Below are 13,045 nucleotides of genomic sequence, written 5' to 3' on the forward strand. Positions count from 1 at the left end.
TGGGTTGCCATTTCCTTCTCCAACCAGCTCAGTGGTTGGACTGAAAAGAAGCTTCAAAGCCCTTCCCAAAGCAAAACTTGCCCCCCAAAATGGTTATGGTCACTGTTCGGTGATCTGCTATTGGTCCGATCCACTATAGCTTTCTGAATCACGGCAAAACCATTACATCTGAGAAATATGCTTAGAAAATTGATGAGATGCACTGAAAACTGCAATGCCTGAAGACAGCATTGGTCAACAGAAAGGGCCTAATTCTTCTGCATGATGTCTGACCACATGTCACTTCAAAAGTAGAACAAATTGGGCTATGAAGTTTTGCCTCATCTGCCACATTCACCTGACCTCTCGCCAACTGACTACCACTTCTTCAAGCATCTTGACAACTTTTTTTTGCAGGGAAAATGCTTCCACAATCTGCAGGAGGCAGAAAATGCTTTCCAGGAGATCACTGAATAACGAAGCATGGATTTTTATGCTACAGGAATAAACAAACTTATTTCTCATTGGCAAAAATGTGTTGATTGTAATGGTTTCTATTTTGATTAATAAAGATGCGTTTGAGCCTAGTTATAACAATTTAAAATTCATGGTCTGAAACTGCAATTACTTTTGTACCAACCTAATATTACTCTGGTTATGCTGACGGATTTTAAATTTGTCCTCTTTGTACTCTTGTTCTGCCATTATAACTATCCTTTTGGACAACTATCCTTATGTTAAATTGCCTGAATTTGAGGTGGGAGTGGAGTGGGACGAAGTCAGGATACATGGATCAGTACTTCAAAATACTATCTTACTCTGTAAATCTACTTTACTTTTTTGAGAGGAAATGCAGAAGTCATTTGCTCATAAACCATCAGCAGGAAATGGATAACCCTTTTAGACAAATGTTAACATTTTTATTTTTTTGTGACAACAGAGCCCACTGACATGTTGGGTAAGAAAAAATTTAAACTGACCTGATCTAAATTCAGAAAGTGAATCTTGGAGCTTTTCTTAAGACAATCCAGTTTATCTTTATTTTAATTAATCACTACATCACAGTAGGTTGCCTTTTGTAATCAGCACACAGAAAGGCAGGGATTATAAAGAACCTTGAAACATCTTAAATCCTTAAGTATGGAAACCATGCATAGAGGAAAAATAATTTTAAGAAACTTAATAGCAAGAATCTGTCACACAGTAGGGCCTCATTAAACACTTGTTTTTGAATGAATGAATGAAAGCATGATATCAAAGAGTTCATGAGGATGTTATTAAAACATAAGCATTGGCATGGACACCTTATGCATGGTAGAAACTTGTAGATGATTGAGAGAGTTCGTTTCTGCAGACATGATCATAGAAAAAAACAATGCTGTCAAATTCTTGTGGGACAGTTGGGGTGAGGAATCCCCAGTGACTCTCACCTCTGTACCTTTGAACTGGAAGCTCAGAGTCTCAGAATCTGAGGTTTTTTGATGGGGACAGAGAAAGATTATGAGAACAAGGAGGATGCCTCAAGAAGGCGTTTGCTCAGTGTCAGAAAAAAGAGCAGGCCAGAAATTACCTGTCCGAAGAAATTTAGAAACAGTCATTAAACTTTGACTCCTACATTGTAGGAAATTTATTTTCTTAACTTGATTTTATTTTTTATCAAATTATGCAGGAGTGATATAAAAAGTTACATAGTTGTATAAGGTGGAGAAGTCAATGGCAACCCACTCCAGTACTCTTGCCTGGAAAATCCCATGGAAGGAGCCTGGTAGACTGCAGTCCATGGGGTCGCGAAGAGTCGGACATGACTGAGCAACTTCACTTTCACTTTTCACTTTCATGCATTGGAGAAGGAAATGGCAACGCACTCCAGTGTTCTTGCCTGGAGAATCCCAGGGACGGGGGTGCCTGGTGGGCTGCCGTCTATGGGGTCACACAGAGTCGGACACGACTGAAGCGGCTTAGGAGCAGCGGCAGCAATTGTATAAGGTTTATAACAAAACAAGAAGTCTTCTTTCTTTTTTTATTCTACATCCCACTACTTATAAAAAAAACATTTTTTGCCTTTACTGAGCATTATGGGGCATCTTGGTTCCTTGCATCTTCGACCCCTGCATTGGAAGCAAGGAGTTTTTATCACTGAGCCACCAGGGAAGTCCCCCAAAGTCTCCTCTCCTACCTCTCTTTACTCTTGACCCTTCTGCTAAAGTGGCAACTAATTTTAACTCTTTTAGTTATTATCATGTTTATACTTTTATCTCCTATTTTTTTTCAGTTTTAGACATTAATTATCCACTCCCTAAGACGGAGGATGAGAATTTAACTTGTGTATCCCCCCCCTCCCCAGCCCTTCCCGTTTTGTCTTGGCTGAGACACCTGTAATAAGAGACTGATTGACAAGAGAAAAGCAAACAGCAGTTTATTAAGGTGCATACCTCACTTTTCATGAGAGAGACCCAGGGGAAAACAGGTAGCTCCTCCAGTTTTGGCATAGAATTCACATTTAAATTGCCTTCCTAATAGGGAAAAGGGGGGAGGACATACACCTCTTAGGTAAGTGATTTTGAGGAATGACAAATGGGCCCTTAGAAGAATAGGTGGGAGGGATGACAGTTTGTGACAAAGTTTGTCTGGGTAAGGTGTCCATTTCTAGTCTCCTCTTCTGTAATAAGAATCAATCTTCTCTGCTTATGAAACTCTTGGGAAGGGGTTTATGACCTTTGGTTCCTTACGGGGCACTGAATCTGTCTTTAGACAACAGGAGCTCAGGGAAGGCCTCTTCATATACCCAAACCACCTATTTTGGGGTGGCAGGTCCTGAATTTCTGTAGTCATATTTTGGGAGTAGCATAGTCTGCTACTGGCCATTTTGCTACTTATACTCCTGATATAATGAATCATAATTTTTGTTAAATCACCATTCAGTGTTTATTCTCATAGGACCACGTGAATATCCATCACATAGCATGATTACATTTTCTTTCTGGTTCAATCCTTTTTTTCCCTGGAATATTTGTCTCAGTGTTGCTTGTTAGGTTTTCTCTGTATCTATTTATCTTTGAAGTCTTCCACAGAGGTGTAAGTATTTCAATATATTTAAAAACACCAGGCATTTCCTTGTTTATTTTTCTTTTTATTTTTTTAAATATAAATTTATTTATTTTAATTGGAGGTTAATTACTTTACAATATTGTATTGGTTTTGCCATACACCAACATGAATCTGCCACAGGTATACACGTGTTCCCCATCCTGAACCCTCCTCCCTCCCCGTATCACCCCTCTGGGTCGTCTCAGTGCACCAGCATGGTATGTGCAAACTATGTTATAATTCAGAGTATCTGAAAGTGAAAAGTGTTCATTGTTCAGTTGTGTCTGAATCTCCGCAACCCCACGGACTGTAACCCACTAGGCTCCTCTGTCCATGGGATTCTCCAGGCAAGATTACTGGAGTGGGATGCCATTCTCTTCTCCAGGGGATCCAGGGATTGAACCCAGGTCCCCTGCATTGTGGGCAGATTGTTTTACTGTCTGAGTCACCAGGGAAGCCCAAGAATACTGAAGTGAGTAGCCTATTCCTTCTCCTGGGGGTCTTCCTGACCCAGGAATTGAACTGGGGTCTCCTACACTGCAGGCAGATTCTTCACCATTTGAACCAGTGGGTCCTGGATTTAGACTTCTTGGGATGAGCTTCTCTGCTGGCTCAGATGCCTGCATTGTAGGCAGAGTAGGGTTCGATTCCTGGGTTGGGAAGATCCCCTGGAGAAGGGAATGGCTGCCCACTCCAATGTTCTCATCTGGAGAATTCCATGGACAGAGGAGCCTGGTGGGCTAGAGTCCATGGGGTCGCAAAGAGTCAGACATGACTGACCTACTAACACTTTCACACTTTTTATAAGGGTTAAGAGGATGTTGGGATGATATGAACGTAAGAAATGGTTAACTTTTAGAACAGTAACAGATGTGTTGTAAATGTTAATTTGGAATAGGCCTCCTGTAGCCTCTGTTCTGCTCTGGAGTATTTGTGTTGTGTGTCTTGGGGCTTATGTTTCCTCTTCCTTGGTTCACTCCTTATTTTGGAAGGAGTACATCCACTTCTGAGGCTTTGGCTTGCGCTCAAAGTTTGATAGGATACAGGTTGTAAACTCGCCTCTCCCTCCCTTTCTTTCCCATCCCTCCACTCCTGTGCCAGCCCCTGAGTTTCTACTTCAGTAGAGTTGGGGTGAAGTCTCAGAACCTGTATTTCTAAACAAATCTCTAAAAGATGCTGATGTTGCTTTGGCAATCGTAGCTTTAGAAGCTCCCTGGGACAGAAATTTTAAGAAGGAAGCTGGTGCATGGGGATGACCCAGAGAGATGTTATGGGGAGGGAGGTGGGAGGGGGGTTCATGTTTGGGAACGCATGTAAGAATTAAAAATTTAAAATTAAAAAAAAAATTAAAAAAATAATAAAAAAAATTAAAAAAAAAAGAAGGAAAACGTCTGAGACCTTGCTTTATTCTGTAATCATGCATAGTTGATAATCCAAATGGGTTAGAACTCTAAAAGTGCAATAATCCGAATAGGTTAGAACTCTAAGGTGCAAATCATTTCCCTCTATAATTTTGACTGTTTTGTAACTTCCAGGAATTCTTGAACAGCCAGTATAATTTTCATTCCCTATAACTTTGTATGTGATCTGCTTTTCTCTCTGAAAATGAAAGTGTTAGTCACTTAGTCATGTTGGACTCTTTGTGACCCTATGGACTGTAGCCTGCCAGGATCCTCTGTCCATAAGATTCTCCAGGCAGGAATGCTGAATGGGTTGCCATTCCCTTCTCCAATGGAAGTGTTTAGGGCTTTCTTATTCCTAATATCTTGAAGTTTTTCTATAATATTCTTCGTGTATATATGTATGTTTCAATCGGGCCAGTGCTCAGTGGGGCCCTCGGCTCCTTCCATCTTAAAACTCACCTCCATAAGTTCTGGGAACTTTTCTTGGTGTTTTCTTCTCTTTTTTAAAATTAATTAATTTTTTTTTAATTGAAGATAATTGCTTTACAGAGTTCTGTTGTTTTCTGTCAAACCTCAACATGATGTTTTCTTTTTGACAATTTCTCTTATCTATTGCTCTGTTCTCTCATTCTGGAGCTTCTGCCACCTGAATGTTCAACTTTCTTGCCGGTTTTCTTTTTCTCAACTTCTTTTTATATATACATATATTTTTACTTACAGATGGTTTATTTCCTTTTGGACGGCTTCAACTTTATCTTCCAACACTTTTATTGACATGTTTATTTCTACTATTTTTTAATTCTAAGAGTGCTTGTTCTCTAAGGATTGTTTTAAAAAAAGCTTCTGTTTTTATTTAACAGATATAATAGTTTCTTTTCTCTACCTGGGAACACTGGGGTTTGGTTTAAGACATTTTCTATTGCTTCTTGTGTTGTAGGTCATCTCTTTTCCTTTTACTTGTTTTGCCTTCTACTTTCATATTAAAAGCCTTCTTCATGCTCAGTGATCCTTGGCAGTGCTTTTAGGTTTAACTGTAAGGCAGTAAAAAGCTGATTGAAATTTCTGTGTGCACCTGAGAGGCATGTCAGATGTTGGCTTCATTGCTGGATAATTAGCATGGAACCTGTGCTTTTCAGTGGGGAACCTCCAGCTATCTGCCCCTGTGGGTCTTCTCCTGGGTTGATCAGAGTTTATCTCTTGCTTGAGGCTTATTGTTGAAGCTGCTGTATCCTGGGAACAAACGGGGAAAAGGCATTGGAGTCTTTACTATTCAGACGGCAGATTTTCATTTAATCCTGGTTCTCATGATTACACACATCTTTTGCTGCCAGCTCTGTCTATTGTCCTCAAGTCCATATTCTTTTATTTAAAAAAATTATTTTAATTGATTGATGATCGCTTTACAATATTGGTTCGATTTCTGTCATACATCAACATGAATTAAGGTGTACATATATCTCCTGCCTCTTGAATCTGCTCCCACCTCCCACCCATTCCCACCCCTCTAGGTTATTACAGAGCCCCAGTTTGAGTTCCCTGAGTCACACAGCAAACTCCCATTGGCTGTCTATTTACATATGTTAGCGTATATGCTTCCATGCTGCTCTCTCCATTCATCTCACCCTCTCCCTCTTCTCCCCGGCCCTTGTCTGTTCTCTACGTCTGTGTCTCCATTGCTGCTCTGCAAACAGATTGGTCAGTACTGTCTTTCTAGATTCCATACATATGTGTTAATACACGATATTAACTTACTTTATTCTGTATAATTGGCTCTAGGTTCATCCACCTCATTTGAACTGACTCAGATGCATTTCTTTTTATGGCTGATTAGTATTCCATTGTATATATGTACCACAGCTTCTTTATCCAATCTGCTGATAAGTCCATGTTCCTTTTGCTTCATTTTCTCCAAAGAGAAAACCTCTGATCTTCTGCTGGAGTTGGTGACAGGTAGACACCTAGCTGCAAGGAGCTGGGGAGTTGATTTAGGTATCTAATTGATTTTCTCTCTAGACTTTCTTCTCCCCTTGAACACCTCCCATCTATTTTCAGAAGCGTCTTATCTCACCAATTGCTCGGTTTTTCTGGGATTTTGTGGGGGGAATTTAATTTCTTGATTTTCTGCTTACCTGTGATTTGTCACTCAGCTACTTAATTTTGGTTTTCAAAATTTGGTCACTATTTATCACAGTTGTAGTTTCTTTTTTTTAAATGGAATACAATGTTTATTTATCTTTTATTAATTTTTTTTTTTTTTTTGCTCCAATGCACGGCATGTAGGATCATAGTTCCCCAACCAGGGATCAATCTTGTGTCCCTACAGTAGAAGCTCAGAGGCTTGAGCACTAGATCACCAGGGAAGTCTTTGTTATGGTTTCTCATGTATTCTTGTTCTTATGTGTTTATACATTTTGTTCGGGTAAGTTAGGGGCAGAAAAGTGTATTCAAATTACCAGATTTCACCAGAAGTTAAGTAAATGCATTTTTCAAAGTACAGTGTGTATCCTCACACATGAAATTTGATTGATGAAATGTCTTTTGCAACCGTAATGATTTTTAGAGTAACTGATGATGCAGTTTGTAATAAGAAAAAAAATGCAAATTGTAAATACAGGCATCAGGAGGCAGAAGAAACTTGTACTTGCTATAGAAAAAGAAAAGAAACTAAAATAAAAATGTATTCTTGGAGATTACTAACCATCTATTTTGTTTTGTTTTTCTCTACATATTTGGTCAAACTAACAATCTTGATGTCATTCTTACAATGTGCTCTTTTACATCTTCATGTTCAATTTCCCCCTAAATTTTATTTTTCTCTGCCCCCATTAGTCTGAGCTTAGTCCAGACAGTATACCATCTCTCATGTATACTACATAGCCTCTGTGTACACCAATGGACTTCCCAGGTGGCAATAGTGGTAAAGAACACACGTGCCAATGCAGGAGTAATAGGAGACACAGGTTTGATCCCTGGTTGGGAAGAACCTCTGGAGTAGAAAATGGCAACACACTTCAGAATTCTTGCCTGGAAAATTCCATGGACAGAGGAGACTGGTGATCTATAGTCCATGGGGCTGCAAAGAGTCAGACACAACTGAGTGACTGAATACACATACACAAATAGCCTCTGAGATGGTTAATTTTCTGTGTTAACTTGGCTGGGCCACAGGTACCCAAATATTTGGCCACACATTATTTTGAACGTTTCTGGGAGGGTGCTTTTTTTTTTTTTAAAGTTGTTTTATTTATTTTATTTGGAGGATAATTAGTTTGTAGCATTTCAATGGTTTTTGCTATACATTGACATGAATCAGCCACAGGTATACATGTATCCCCCCAACCCTGAACCTTCCTCCCCACCTAAAATGAACATTTAAATGAGCAGATTTTGAGTAAAGCAGATTGTTCTTTATAATTTGGTGGGCCTTGTCCAATCAGTTGAAGGCCTGAAGAAAACAAAGAGACTCACGTCCCCTGAACAAGAGAGAATTCCCAGCACTCTGCCTTTGGACTTCCACTGCAACACTGAATGACTCTTCTGAGTGCTAGAGCACACAGCCGTCAGCTAGAACTGTGGCATCGGCTCTCTCACGTCTCAGCCTACCAGCCCAACTGGCAGGTTTTAGATTTGCCATCTTCTATGAGCCAATTCCTTAAAAGAAACCTCTTTCTATATATACATATACACCTCCTTTTGGTTCTGTTTCTTTGAAGAACCCTAAAATAGCTTCCTTACTTTAATTTCACTCTTACTCTGTTTCTTGGCTGCACTTGTGGCGTGTGGGATCTTAGTTCCCTGACCAGGGATCGTGACCAGGAATCGAACCTGCACCCCCTGCAGTGGTAGCACAGAATCTTTTATTTTTTAATAATTAATTTATTTATTTTAATTGGAGGCTAACTACTTTATAATATTGTGGTGATTTTTGCCATACATTGACATGAATGAATCAGCCACAGGTATACACGTTTCCCTCCATCCTGAACCCCTCTCCAACCTCCCTCCCCATGCATCCCTCTGCATTGTCCTAGAGCACCAGCTTTGAGTACCCTGCTTCATGCATCAAAGTAGCACTGGTCATCTATTTTATATATGGTAATATACATGTTTCAATGCTATTCTCTCGAATCAGCCTACCCTAGCCTTCTCCCACAGAATTCAAAAGGTCTGTTCTTTACTTCTGGGTAGCATGGAATCTTAACCACTGGACCGCCTGGGAAGTCCTTCAGTCTTACTCGTATCCACTCTTCAAATTGCAACATGCAATTTCTTCTAAAACTGAAATAGGAAAGTTTGACTTACTGGTTGAAAAGCTTTTCAGTGTCTTCTGTATAGTTGTTTGAGCTTCCAAGCTACCTTTCCACTTTATCCCCAGGCCCCCAATGGTGAAAACTTCCTGAACACAGTATCTTCCTGAACCACTGGTCTTTCCTCCTCTGTCCACTCCTTCTTTGGGGACTGTCCTTCTCCCTCTTATCCATTTGGAAAGCTGGTCTTCTTTTAAGTCCCTGCCAATATGTCACTCCTATGAAGTGTTAATAATGCTTTTTCCTCTCTTTCCCAACCAAGCGAAAGCTTTCTTCTCCTAGCTTCTCAAAACCTCTCCCATAGTCATATATGGAAAGAAACTCAACCCAAATTGATCATACTACATGGAGATTATTTGTTTTTTTTTTTTCTACTTCTCATTAGACTTCAAGACTCTCTCAGGGGACCTAGTACGTAGGAGATATGTCATTAATATTTAATTACTATATCTGGGGCTGTATTTAAAATTTTTTCATCATTTCTTATTGCAGCTGGAAAAGGACAGAAAAAAAATGAACCAAACTCACTGCAGTTGAACTTAAATTTTAGTCCTGTATGTCATAGCTAACACAGCAAAGAAGCCTATTTCTATATTTTCTGGTACAATTCTTCCCCCTCCCTGTCTGTGAGATCCTGCTGTCTTGTTTTTTGACTGCTGGTGTAATGTTCTAATTGTTTTTGTGTCCTCATAGTTTCTATTGTATGCATGCTTCAACCTTTTCTGGAGATTGACAGTCTATAAATAATAAATAGCCTAAACCAGCATATTGCTTATTTTCCCAAGAGGCTTTCCTTGTAAATGCACAGTTGCTTTTTTTTTTTTTTTTTTGGTGAAGCTTAATAGATTGTTAAACAAATGAAGGATGAGAAAAATATCTAAAATGAAGGAGATACAAATAAATTACTACCTTCTTCTATTTTTCCTGAATCCTACTCTCTCTCTCCATGACAGAGATAGATTCTGAGGCAGATTCTAGAAGTGAGAAGACACACTATCAGGCAAGCTCTTTCTTGACATTATCCCTCACTTGGCCCCAGCTTTTCATAGTGAGAACCAAACTGATCTCCAGCTTCTGAACTCTGGATAAGTTGATGACTTTTCCACTCCACCATCTCGGGCAATGGGTTCCTCCCTGCTGTTGTGATCATCACTCTGATGAGTGGCAGTGTGGGGTTAGGAACTTCCAGAACTCACCCTCTGGGCCTCTATCTATCAGACTCTGGTTTCCAGCCTCCTTTGAGCTCCCAGGAAATTTACACTTTAGAAAATTCTTCTTACTGACCTCATGAAGTTCTTGTCTCTCTTGACTTCCCTGATATTTGTGCTTCTGTTCTGTCAGTTGATTTTTTTTTTTCTTTCAAATTCAAGTTAAAGTTTCAGCCTTTTGTTCAGTTCTTTGGGCAACAGCTGTGCAAACGAGCCCTTTTCTTTGTTGCTAGTGGCTAAGCCTGGAAAAGAGGGAGAGAAGCTGTCAACTACTTTATTAAGGCAGATCCCTGTTTGTTTATTTTAGAAACCACTCTGTCTCTCTTAATGCTTGATTTTTTTCTTTCTTTTAAAGTTCTTCTTGGGTTATTGGATTCAGTGAGCTTTCAAATTCTTCTTTAATCCCACCATCTTTTTTTCTAATCTCTTCGAAAAGTTTGTTAGAAGTGATAGGTCACCTGAGAAACCAGGAATGAATATAAACCTACGGCCTGCACCTCTACAGAATAATTCTTTTGTATAAGGATTCTAAGACCCTTTTCTTTGCTAATAGGTATGCAGGATAAAGCTCTTCTCTTAAGAACCTGACTGAAGGAAAGCAATACAAAGCATCTAGCACAGCAAAACTGCAGCAACAAAAGAGATTTCTTTTTATAGTTTCCAGAAAAAAATGAAGTAGAAACTTCCAGAAGAATATCAGAGCCTGTTATTTTACATATGCTGAGGTTAGAGTTGAGGGCAACCAGTTTCTCTCCCTAAAATGGGTTGCTGTTGTTTGTTGTTGGTTAGTTGTTATGCCAGGCTCCTCTGTCCATGGGATTTCCCAGGGAAGAATACTGGAGTAGGCTGCCATTTCCTTCTCCACGGGATTTTCTTGACCCAGAGATCAAGTCCGCATTTCTTGCATTGGCAGGTAGATTGCTTATCCCCGAGCCACCAGGGAAGCCCAGTATGGATTGCACAATATCTCTATTCAGGATCACCCTAAGAAACGATGAAAAGTGGTCTTGTGGCCAGGGAGAATAATAATCCAAGGAAACCTGACATTTACTCTGTTTTTTGATTAATTATTACTCTAAAATGAAACATGCAGTGATGCTTTCCATCTAAGCTTTGTTTTCCTCGCCACCCTGCTTTGAACATTTCCCTGTCTGGTGCTGCTGGCATCATTTTGTGGGCGGCTTCTCTCAGAATCAGTTTTTCCTGTGAGCTGAAATTTAAGTCTTTATTTACAGAGAAGAAAGCAATCAACTTAATGCAACACCCTGTAAATGGAAATTTTACTGGATGTAAGTGAAGTTGGTAAATAGTTTCATGCCCTTTTTACTGTTAGGTACTTAAAAAAATGGTTTGGTTCAGACTCTGGAAATCTTTTCTTTCTTCTACTCAAAGGGAGACTCAATAGGTGGAGAAACAAAAGCCTTGCAGGTGGCTCCGCACAGAGCCAGGCCAAATGGAGATCAACAGGCAGAAATCAGACAAAAGCAGTGGAGGTGACAGTGATCTGAGAGCAAGGGGGTGTTCTGGAAGGTCAGGTGAAAGGAGGCAGCTGTTTTCTAGTCAGTTATTTGGTTCCCTTCTATCTTATTCTTCTTGAAAAAAAAAAAAGAGGAGAGAGACTGCAACATGTATATGTAAGATGAAAAGTTCATGCATATTACAAAAATTTGTTACTTTCCCAAAGAATCAGAACAATGTCATCAGGTAGAATAAACTTTTCCTTTTACTCTTGTAAAATAAAGTAATTATTACCATCAAATGGGTATGTACTGCATGCCTGGTGCAGTGCTGAGCATAGTTTCTGCATTGTCTGATTTAATCACCATCATTAATATTAGTCCAATTTTCTTTTTATTTTTTCCAATCTAGTACTTTGATTTTTGTCCATGCTAAGTTGCATCCAACTGTTTGTGTTCTGTGGACTGTAGCCCACCAGGCTCCTCTATCCTTGGGATTCTCCAGGCAAGAATATTGGAGTAGGTTGCCATGCCCTCCTCCAGATACCTCGAATGCAGCTCTGTGTTGCCATTATTATACACGCTTCCTTTTTCCCAGACACTAAAGTCAGGTACATGGTAAATTTCTTGTACACAAAATAAAAAGTTCTTAACTAAAGAGACTTCATCAGTGTTAAGGGCTTCCCTGGTGGCTCAGTGGTAAAGAATCTGCCTACTAATGCAAGAGACTCAGGTTCAATCCCTGAGTTGGGAAGATCCTCTGAAGTAGGATATGGCAACCCACTGAAGTACACTTGCCTGAAAATCCCATGGACAGAGAAGTCTGACAGGCTACAGCTCATGGGATCACAAAAGAGTTGGACAGGACTTAGCAACTCAACAACAACAACATCAGTGTTATATATAATCTGGAGTCCTGAGAAAATCATTTTCACCAGGTGAAGGAGATAAAGCGACACTGCACTTATTTGAAGATGTTCCCGCACTTATTTGAAGATGACCCTATTCTTCATAGCAGAGGATCTCATGCCCTGTGTGTACATTGAAAATGGAGTAAAGACACGTTGTGAGTCGTGGATCCTGCTTAAACTGCTGGACGTTATTGACTTGATGCATAGGGTACCAAAGCAACGGTCCCAGCAACGGTCCCAACCTTTTTGGCAGCAGGGACAGATCTCCTGGAAGACAACTTTTTCAGGAACCTGGGGTGAAGGAAATGGTTTACGAGATGATTCAAGTGCATTTCATTTACTGTGCACTTTACTTTATTTCTACTCTAATGCTGCCCTGATCTGGTAGGAGGTACTGAGATGCAGCCCCGAGGGTGGGGATCCCTGCAGTAGAGAATTCCTAGCATACATTTTACATCCGAGATTCAGCTCAAGTGATCATGGATCTTGGCCTTCTGACCAACACCGCATGTTTTAGTGGCATTGAGACCTGTGGCCTGACTTTGATTCAGCAGCAGCGTTCCTTGACAATTGTGTAATCATCCAATTTATCCTACAGGGTTTCATGATCAGGTCTCCGAACGTTAAAGCTTTCAAGAGGTTCATAGAATGCATCAAGTGAGCTGGCCACTTCAAATTGTTGACTCTAATCAT

This window comes from Ovis canadensis, chromosome 3, assembly GCF_042477335.2.
Source record: "Ovis canadensis isolate MfBH-ARS-UI-01 breed Bighorn chromosome 3, ARS-UI_OviCan_v2, whole genome shotgun sequence".
Classification (NCBI taxonomy): Eukaryota; Metazoa; Chordata; class Mammalia; order Artiodactyla; family Bovidae; genus Ovis; species Ovis canadensis.